The sequence below is a fragment of the Mirounga leonina genome, unplaced genomic scaffold, assembly GCF_011800145.1.
Source record: "Mirounga leonina isolate KUSES-001 unplaced genomic scaffold, KU_Mleo_1.0 Mir_114, whole genome shotgun sequence".
NCBI classification, from domain to species: Eukaryota; Metazoa; Chordata; class Mammalia; order Carnivora; family Phocidae; genus Mirounga; species Mirounga leonina.
Window position 1 is genome coordinate 13,480,521 of NW_023270265.1, and position 10,737 is coordinate 13,491,257.

The following is a 10,737-nucleotide window of genomic DNA, read 5'->3' on the forward strand; positions in this document are numbered from 1 at the left end:
AAATAAATAAATAAATAAATAAATAAATAAATAAATAAATAAATAAAATAAAAATAAAATAAAATAAAATAACTGGCTTCAGCAGATAGAGACATGGGTCTCACCCACCTTCTTTCTCCGGGATCCCCGGCGCTATTGTGCAGACACTTTGATTTGGTAATGCTGGTAAACTCGAAGCAGCCCTTTGCGAGGTTCCTTGCATTCTAACAGGGCAGCTCTTCCCCGGGCTGGGTGAGCCGTCTTGTGCAGCCTCTCGGATCGCCAGGCAGGCCCCGTGGTTCTCACTTCCATAAGAGCTGTGGAGCTGTGTGGACCAAGATGTCTAGGAAGGCATAACCTGGAAACGCCCGTCCTCTGGCTGGGGAGTCCTTTGACGCTTGGAGAGAACCGGGGCCGGGGGTGGAGGCAGAAAAATAGTAAGAGCCTGTGCAAATGAACCTCCCTCTCCTTACCTTTTTGTGAAGTGAGGAGCGGGGACTGAGAGACGTCCCCCTGAGGGCCCCGGTCTGCCCCGTGAGCACGTCTGCCTGGATGGTGCCCCGTGACAATCACACAGTGAGGACATGGAGTCTGCCCCAGCCAGCGTGGCCAACATGGCTGTGTTGTAGGTTGGACAGGTCTGTGTCACTCATCCTGACATCAAACTGCCTTCTCTAGTCTCCTGGAGTCTCTTTTGAGATAAGGCTGGGGTTATGGAAATGCATAAAGTAAACATGCTCCGCAGGCATCCTTTTTTAAACAGAGATGAGGAAGGGGAGAGGAGCCCAGAAGAGCCTGGTTTACCCAGGGGGCTGGATGTGTGGGTCGAACCCTGAGCGGGTCCAGCACTTCTGAGCAGACGTGGTGCTCAGTGCAGGATTGTGCTCAGGCCACGGCCCAGCAGAGCCAGCGTCCCAAACACAGGTGACTTCCGTGCAGGGGCTGCGCAGGATAGGACCCTCTGTAGGACTGGGTACCACAAGGGAGTCTCCACTGACCGTGGGAGGGAGGGTTCTGGAGAGAAAAAGGAGCACCAGGAGATCAAACTGGAGACACAACCCTGTGCAAGGGGCCAGGGGGTTAGGAGTACAGGGTGGGCTCGGTGCCCGAACACAGGGTGGCCCGCAGACCCCACCCTCCCAGAGGCTCTGCACCCACACACCCCGATCTCCCTTACTGGGGCTTCCCTCACAAGGGGTTTCTATGTGTCTCTCCAGCCAGCAGAGGCCACAGAAAAGAGGTGGAGCACAGCCTATCTGGAGTCTGTTCAGTCTGGTCCCGCGTGTTCCTCAGGCCAGGTCATGATGTGAAGGAACCACCCGATACAGAGGTTCTCTCTTCGAGGAAACCGTGGGCATGGCCTTGCTTGCTCAGAAGAATGTCGGAGTCAGAGAAGGGTGACCACCATCTTGGAGAAGCTGGGGAAACTGAGATCTGTGGGGGAGGCATAACTTACTCAGAATCCCAGCTGGCGAAGGCTGATCTGGAAGCAACTGGAAAACCACACTGTGAATAACTATAGTTTGGCTCTGGCCACAACTCCCTCGGGGGCATTTTCCCCCCACATGGCCTGTTTACGGGCTCCCAAACCGTCCCCTGGAAGCTGCCCATCACCAGCCTCTAATCAAATGCACTTGGCGTTCCCGACCGCGGCCCCGCCTTCACGGACCGCCACGGCCCCCCAGTCCAGGCCGCACGCCCTTGGGGGTGCGCCGCTCTGGCTGCAGGAAGCCAGTCTGCTGGGAGATGCCGGGAAATGGTCTGTAGAGCCCTGATATGTATTACTTTCCAAATTTATCACGGCTCCGTCTTCCAACATAGAAAAATATGGTTTTGATTTTATCGTCGACACATTTTGCAGCCCCGGTCCATGGGTCCTGGGGGACAGACCCCTCCCGATGGGCTGGGCTCACAGAAGCAGCTGGGCCTTCCTGCAGGGTCCTGCTGCCGAGAGAAAGGCTCTGGCCTCGCCCCCTCCTTACTGGCCATCTGCAGCAAGCAGCCCACCCAGCCTTGCTGCCCCTCTCCCAGTACATCCCCGGGAGGGCTGAGGCCGTCCAGAGGGCTTTCCCTGGCACTCTGGGACCCCCTGGCAGCAGCCATGACTCAAGTTCTCGAGCACCTGGTATCTGCCAACGTTGTCGGCACAGGACCCTCCCAGCCCTGGCCAGGAGCCAGCAGAGGCCGGCCAGGGAGGGGAGCGGATTGCGGCGGTTGCTTCTGTGGGGAAGTGGGGTGGGCACCAGGCAGGCCCCAAGTCCGGCTGGAGCCCATGAGCCCAAGATGCCCAGCTGCACCCATCACAGCCATCCAGCTTGCCTCTCTTCCTGTCTCTCAATCTGTCTCTCCATCTCTGTCTCTGTCTCTCCCCCTCTGTCTCTGTCTTCCTCTCTTTCTGTTTCTGTCACTGCCCCTTTGTCTCTGTTGTTGTCTCTGTCTCTGTGTCTCTATGTCTGTCTTACTGTCTCTCTCTGTCTCCCTCCCCTCTCCTTCCCTCTCTGTCTTTCTCTATCTGTTTGTCTCTGTGTCTGTTTATCTCTGTCACTATCTCTTTGTCTCCGTCTTTCGTCTCTGGTGCTGTCCTTGTCTCTGCATCTCTAACAGTGTCTGTCTTTCTGTCTGTATTTGTCTGTCTCTCTCCCCCCTCTCCACCCCACCCCATCACCTCCAGGCTCATTCCCCCCGGCAAGCAGTTGCTCTGTGCCCAAGGCCATGGGGGGCCTGCCAGGGTGGGGCCTGCCACATTGCTCAGCTGTGCCTGCACCTGCCCAGGGCTGGCCCTGTCCTGCCCCACCTCTGGGCTGCGTCCTGACACCACAGAGCCCTCCCTGCTCCTCCCAGAGTGTGTGCTTGCTCCCTGCCCCCTCCCCACATTCCTGCTTCCCCGACAGTGGCTCAGAAGTCCTTAGTCTGTCCTGGAAGTTTGTGTCTGTCTGGAAGCTTGTGGAGAGTTCAGGAGCCTCATTTTGCCCTTTGTATTTGTCTTCCTCGGGGTGGAAAGAGTTTTCCTGTGTCTGCGATGTGGCTGGGGCCAATCGGCTCTGGCCTTCTCTCTGTCCGCATAACAGAAGCCAGGCGCCAAGCTGCCTGCAGCCCCCTGGGTCCCACGGTGGCTGCTCCCACCAGCTTCCCAGCCCAAACCCTCTGACTCGCTGGCTCTGAGGATGCGGGAACCCTCTCTCCCTGCTGCCCACCCTCATTCCTGGCTCCGCTTCCAGTCTACTAGACCACTGACCTTGGGTGCCTGTCACATCCCCCATGCTCCTCTCTAGGGCACATAGGACCATAGCCATATTGAGAGCCGGGGTCAAGGGGCCAAGGGTCCATGGAGGTCATCCCCATCACTGGTTGGGGGCTGTGTTAACAGAGCTGCCTGGAGAGATCCAGGCAGGGAACATAAACAGTGGCGGGGAACACTACAGAGAGCGGTGGGGTCTGGGGTAACCCCTTCAGCAGCTAGACAGGACAACCACTCTCCTTTTACACAGGGAGGCCAGATCCTCCAAATCTTCAAGAGAAACTGCACATCTGGATTTTTATATGATAATGTTGGGACATCATGAAACATGTTTTGAGAAACACTCTGTAGGCCAAATAAAATATATTGACAGAAATCTCCGGCTTGCATACTACCTCTATGACCTGTGTTGGGTGTCTCCTAACACCCACCCCCTAACCTTCTGACCACACTGAGAAGGACAGCGGGGGTTCCTCACAGGTCCTACACCCCTGCCTAGGTCACGGGCTCTGGCCCCACCGCCAGAGCCATAGAGGTCCTTGGAAGATCGCCTTGCAGAAGCCCACTGCTGTCTGCTCCTGGCTGGTCACCTTCGCCTGGCCTGCAGACCCTTGGGCCACCTTCCTTGCCTCTGACACGGCACGGCCCATCACAAACAGAGCTGAGACAGTAAAGCAGTCCAAGCCACAGGGGGCCCCAAGAGGACCGGCTGTGGTTGACATGCTTGCTTTGGGTTGCTTTCCTTAGGTTTAAACAGAGCTACTTTCTGTCCCTACTCAGGCAAGCAGGTCAGAACACCCTGCCAGTGGCCGAGGCCCACGGCCCCCTAGGAAGTTCCTGCCTGCACACAGCCAGCCCAGCATGGGGCTGCCCCTCAGGGGGCAAGGGGCAAGCATGCGTGGGCCAGTCCCCAGCTTCACTGGGCTATAGCTGTGTGGTCTGGGCAAGTGACAATTCAGCTGACCTGCCACATCACCCCTAAAATAGGAACATGAATTACTTCATGCTAGATAAAATGGGACAAAATTAGGTAACTTCCTTAAATTCCCTCACAACTATCCCTCCCCATCTCCATTCTACTTTACAAATGGAATTCTCAGCTCCAGTAGAGTGGGGCTGTCCCTGGAAAAGCCCAGAGTTGAGAGTTTGATTTTCTTAACACCGAGTCTAGAAGCACCAGGGCTGGACTTAGGGCCTCCCCAGCTGGCTGCAAAGACCAACTTTGAGCTCCTTCCGCTCCCTCGACCTAGAGTTAACCCCCTCCCGCAGAGTCTGCCTTTGGCCCCGGCATCCAACGTGTGTGGGTACAGCGGGCTGAGCGCCCCACGGGGGCTGGGCTACCTCAGCTCTTGAGGACCTGTAGGCTTCTACCACCTGCCCCCACATGCCTGGGTCCCACCTCCCACCTGTGTAACACAGGCCCAGAAACTGTGTGTGTAACACTGAGCTTGGCCCACTGGACTCCTATACATCCCTCAGAACCTAGTCCAGACATACCTTCTACTGGAAGCTGTGCCTGGCAACGTGCAGCCCCTCAGGCTGGACTGAACCCCTCCTCTGGGCCTCCCCAGCACCCATCTTTGCCTTGATAGAGCACCCTTCCTGCAGTATGAGTTCACAGTACAGTGAATGATGTAAGTGAGCAAGGCGGCCCCCTCTGGGGAAACTGTCTGACCCAAGGGTCCCGGCAGCTGTTCCAAGGGCCCCCACTCCCCGTCTCAGCTGCCACCCTAGCCTGCTGTTCCCCACTCCCAAGCCAACCACACCCTGCTGGGAAGCCCGGGGCCACAGAGCCTGTGAGGACAGAGGACACAGCGTACGCTGGCTATCCCACTCAGGGCTCTGGGAGAAGCCCCTGGGGGAAGCCCCCTGGCCTCCGTGTTACCCTTGGCTCGTTCTGTGTGGACTGGGACACCGTCCCTTTCTTTGGCTTCATTTTCACACCAGGCACTGGATGCCTTCCCGTCAGGGACTGTGTGTGCCTTCCTCAGGGCCCAGCCGGGCTGAGGGGTCCAGGAGCTCCAGGCCGCCCTGGGTATGACATCCTGCGGTATTAGCACAGAAGGTGATGAGGTGAAGACAGTTTGTCAGCTAGGACTGGGGCTAGATGACTATCTAAGTGATGCCAGAGATGGGCACACACTCAAAAATGTAAAAATATGTAGTGAGGGGGCTGAGGGTGGAGGGGCACAGGTCCCTCGGCAGCACAGCTCCCCCTGCTGGTCATGCTCATGATGCAGCGCCACTAACCTGTGTCCCCTGTGGCAGAGAGGGACAGAGGGGACCAGGAGGCGTAGGGTGTGTGCGCACGCGCCCCCCCACACACACTGACCCCTCTCTTGAGGACTCCCTCTGCCCACGGGCACCACTCACAGACCAGTCCCAGTGAACAAATTCAAAATCACCTCCTGTATGCAGACGCTGCCTTAGACTCACCTGGTCCAGGGCGACCCCTGGCTTGCGCTCCCTGTCTTCAATTTGCCACAGAGTCCTCTGTCCCCTTCCAACGTCCCCCACCCCAGGGAACTGGCCCTAGCCCCTTATCCCCTTACTGGGCCCTGGCCCAGATCCTCAGGCCCCCACCAGAATAAGTGCCCCGGGGCCCCACTAGGCGGCCGACCTCTGCACCCTCCCACACCCGCCCATCCTACACACAGCCCCACAGTCCACATGCCTCCATTGCCTGCTCGCAAACCTCCAGGACCTCCTTCCCTGAAAAAGCCCAGACTCCTCACTGTGGCAGTTAAACCTTGGGTGGTATGACCAGCCTGAGGACAGACTTCCCCGCCTCTACTCCCCACACATCCACCCTCCAAGCAACCCACAGCGCTACAGGACCGTTTCCTGAAATGCCTCCCACCTCCAGCCTCACAGACACCTCCACAACCCCACTCCCCTGCACAGGTGTACCCCACCTGACACACCCCACACACAGCCCTCCCCACTCATGCCCGTGGACAGACCACACCCCACTTCTCTTCCCCACTCCTGTGTCACAGCTACTTCCCAGCCACTTAGCCCTCGATGGGAGACCCCCACATCTAGAAGCACCCACTCCCCGGACACTCTCACGCCCACCCTCGCCCCGAGCTCGGGGGTCTGCACAGAAAGATCACAGGCCCCAGTGCCCAGTTTCCCAGGAGGAGCCTTTGAAAGAAATTGCACTCACAGAAAGCTCTGGTCCTCCAGGAGGGCAGCGGCTGGCTGCCAGGCCTACATGTCCCGGGGTGAGACAGGGCAGCTAACAGGCCCGTTGTTCATGCCTGAGCTGCTGGAACCAGGCAGGCCCTTCCCCAGAGCCCCTTCTCCATTTGAGGAGGCAGCAGGAAAACAAGGCCTTGTACCCAGGGGCCCAATGGCCCATTTGCGCAGCTCTCCTCAAGCAGAAATTTCCCACATGACCTCCAGCGGTGGGGAGGGGGTTGTCCAGCAGACAGGCCAGGCTCCTGGCTGGCAGTGGCCCTTTGTAAGGAGTCCTGCAGCCCCCAGACCACCTCCTTCCACTGTCCAGAGGTGCCTCAGTCTGCATGGGGCTTGGGAACGCACAGAGTTACATCCACATCACTAGGCCCCTTCCAAGCCACTGTGTGACCCTAGGCAAGGGATGGGAATTTTTCCTGCCTTGTTTCCTCATGCCCCCGTGCTGAAACAAGCTTGGAGGGCCCATGTGGAAATTAAGGAGAAAATGCTTTAGCAGCTGGTACCAGTAAGTCCCTTCTAACATATTCTCCTGCACTGCCATCCACCCAGTCTGTTTGCCCCAAATTTGAGCTACCTCAGGGCTCAGAGACATTCCCCAGGAGGGGGGCTCATCTCTCCCTTTCCCACTGAGGAGCACCATTCTGGCTGAGGGGGGGCGGGGGCAACGGGGTATATTCTCTGCTCAACCCGATGCCCAGCTCCCCTTGGCCTGCAGGCTCAGGTGCTGGCACTCCGCTTCTCCTGAATGATATTCTGACTTGTGCTGACCCTTTTCCCCAGCTGCTGGCCCAGGTGACCTTCTGAGTCCCACCTCTCAGCTCTACTCCCCCAACCCTGCCAGGCAACCTAGGACTTCCAGCCCTCTCTGCTCCTCTGACAGGTTGTGTGAGCCCCAGCGGCTTACTTCCTCATACCCAGACCCCTGGTAGGGCCAAGGGGACATCAGCAGGGCCTTTTCAGTGGAGGCTGGAAGGGGTGGGTGGTGTGAAACATACAGGTGTCCTCCATGATGCTCTTTGAGAGAGGACACAGAGACCCTACTAGCGACCTGGGCTTCTCGTCCCCCAGACCTCTTTAGAGAGACTCCCCTGTCCTGCCATCTGTGGCCTCCCTTTGTTCCCTACTCATGCTAGAACCTGGCCACCCCCACTCACCCCCACTCATGCTCCCCGAGCCCAAGGTCACATGGAGGCCCTGCTACTTGCATGACTGCCATGGTCCTTCCGTGGCTGGAAGCCTCAGGACACAGGTGTCAAGAGCTGGGTGTCATCTGCTGAGGTCCCCTCTGAAGGGGTCCCTCCCTTCAGGCCTGGACACATGGGTGGGCGGGCACATGTATGCATGGAGTGAAGTGGATTCTCAAGACCTCGGAGCCTGCCCCACCCGCCCACACTGCCATTGAAGGTAATGTAAGGTCAGTGGCTGGGCTCCTCCTTGCTTTGGGGCCACTCTGCTGAGACCCTATCCCCGTTTCATCTGACTCCATCCCTCCTCCTTCAGGACTGTTCTTAGCTGTCATGGAATCTTAGCTCTGGGAAGACCCACCCTTCTGCCCCCTCATCGTGGTAAGTAGAGCATTAACCAGTGGAGAGCCTGAGGCCAGGGCAGGGGTGGGGATGTAGAAGGGCCCTGGGGAGAAAGCAGTGGGAATAAGAGAAAACAAGGCAAGCATGAGACAAAGGATTGAACAGGTTCTGGAAGGAGTGCTGTGCCATGCTGTGGCCAGGTCTACTGGTGGCTGTCTCCCAGGATGTGGAGCGAAAATGCACAGGTCAACACAACCAGAGTGACCAGGAAGAGCCTGGAAAGGCCGAAGAAGATGGTCCCCAGGGGACCCCAGAGCAATGGGGTTCCTGCTCTCTCGGCTAACAAGGGGCCGAGCCCAGGAGCGTGTGCCCAGCAAAGGGTAAGGGTCACCCGCCTCTCCAGGAAGACGTGCCGGTCAGTGGTCGGGGATTTTGAATGGGGTGTGAGAGCCCCGTACCACCCACAGTGACAGGGCTCTACCTTCCACGGCGGTCCACAGTATCTCTCCTACTCCCCATCTCCCAGACCTCCCCAGGCTCCCATGCTCCCACGCGTGCCCTGTGGGGATATACGCCAAGAGATTAAAGTCCCGTCTATACTGTGGTGCCAAGAACCTCCCCGCCCACCACCACTGCCCAGCCCGTGTGTGGAGGAAGCAGACCAGTTTTCCACAGACATGTCACTCGATGCTCAGTCTCGTGAAGGAGAGCTGGAAGCCACGATGAGGCATCAGAATGGTCCGTGACACTGACCTCAACTCAGATGAGGGGGATGAGCCTCCTGGATCTGGATCAGCAGCTTTAGTCTAGACCCCTGACTCAGGGCACCAAGGCCCTGACAGCCCTCTCCTCTCTGAACAGAGTGGAGGGAGCACATCAGGAGCACATTCTCATCAGAAAGGATGCCCAGGGGCAACAACTGTTGCGAGCGATGCTCAAGCTCCCCTAGGATCACAGGCAGGGCATACTTGGGCCAGGAGTTCCGTGCCATGTAGCAGCCCCCCCCCCCCCCCGCCCTGGGGTCCACACTCATCACTGCCCCAAACCCTTGCTTGCTGTCTTCCCTCTCTATCTGGAGCTCCTCTCCACCAGGCAGACCGGGGGCTTGGGGCCTCACTGTCATGGCCCCGATTTGGGGGCCCCATGGCCAGATTATGGCGAGTTCTGCCAGGGGCCCATGCACGGGAGACAGCCTACTGGCAGCTCCAGCACCCCTACCCCCACCCCCCAAGCTCACCCCCTCCCACACAAAGCACAGGAGACCCCAGCCCTGGACATGGAGCCCAGCACATCTGTTCCAGTTTCCTCAGGAATATGAAAAAGATTGAACATGACAGCTCAGTTGTGTTCAAACAGGGTGGAGTGACCTCTGCAGGGCCCTTCCCTGATGCCAGGCATCTGAAGCAAACAGTGAACGTGCCTCCCGTCGTTTGGATGGTCCCTAATATCCAGCTGTTGGGCACCGGGGAGCTCCACCTTCCACATGAAGACCTGGGATTCTGAAGTGGGAAGGGACCCAGAGGCCACTGGAGTGATGGTGGTCACTTCGCAGGTGAGTGTGCTCACCTGGATCTGTTTCCGTGATGCAGGCGTGACCAGGCAGGATCGGGGCTTTGCTCCTCCGGGGTTGCACGTCGCTGTACGAAGTGCCCCCGGTGAGTGCCGTGCACCCCGCGGTGCTCAGTAAATGCTGGAGAGTGTCCATGGACTTGAGGGCCAGTGGGGGTGGGTAGCGTCTCCCTGGCAGGCTTGATTCCCACGTGCACCGCCCCCACATGTGTGCCTGCTCCTCTGGGCCGAGGGAATTGTGTCGGGACAACGGGAAATCTTCTCCCTGGTCCTCTGCCAAGTGGGCCTGATGCCAGAGCTGCGATCCAGGGCATTCCTGCCAAGTTTCCAGGCTCTTGTCATGCTTCACTCCTACCCAGGGGGAAACCCCTGCACTTTCTCACTTCTTTTGAGACAGATCAAACTGAAGAGAGTTGGCTCACATCGAAGATGAGGCCTATTTTCTTTCCTCACATTTTTTGGAAGGAGGAAACAAATTGTTTTCCTTCTTTTCCATGGGATGCTGGTGATGGGCTCCGGGGGTCTGCTCGAAGCACCTGTTGCTAATTCCCAGGGCTGAGCAGAGGCGGCGGAAAGTGCTGACTGCCACAGGCTCTGGGATCAGACAGAGAAAAGGTCTCGAGGGTTCTCTGACGTCCAGCGGCAGCATCTTGCAGGAGGTAACTGGGGCCTTAGAGGTGCCTTGCCCGTGGACGTGGCAATGACGGGGCAGGAAGGGGAATCTTGACTGAGCCGGGGGGCCCCTCTCCCACTGGGCCCCGTGGTCCCGCACTCCTGGGAATTCCCACGGCGGTGGGCTGAGCCTTTGAGAGCGGCCTGGGACAAAGGCAAAGGGCAAAGTTGAGCTCTCGCCCCAAGGTGAGCCTGCCTCCCTGACCTGAGCCATTTCTGCCCCTGTAGACTGACCCAGTGTTCTCTGAATACCTCCAGGGGAGAGTGCATGTCTTGGGGACAATCATACAAGCCCCACCGAGGCTCTCCAGTGCACAAAGTAAGGATGGCTACCTGGGTCTGCTCCCAGGCCCCTCCGGGTCTGGGGAGAACGACAAGGCGTCGGTCTTGCAGCCAGTGACAGAGCCCCTGACCCTGATGGGGCAGGGAGCATCCCAAGAGGAGGTGGCTCCTCAGCTGAGCCTCACTGGTGGCCTGCAAGAATGGGGACGGTTCTCCCCACAAAGAGGTCTCCACGGAAGGGACATGAAATGATTGTGGGATGCAGGACAG

The 10,737-nt window shown here is 58.2% G+C and overlaps 1 long non-coding RNA gene across 1 annotated transcript in view; it reads right to left on the bottom strand.

Annotated features, from left to right (window-relative positions):
* LOC118022758 overlaps positions 1-9,783 on the bottom strand; it is a 19,055-nt gene extending 9,272 nt beyond the window's left edge. The window contains exons 1-2 of the long non-coding RNA XR_004682562.1: positions 9,511-9,783; positions 109-1,413 (exon numbers count right to left, since the gene is read on the bottom strand). This is a non-coding gene — a long non-coding RNA (uncharacterized LOC118022758). The remainder of the gene's footprint in view (positions 1-108; positions 1,414-9,510) is intronic.
* Between the last annotated feature and the right edge of the window lie 954 nt (positions 9,784-10,737).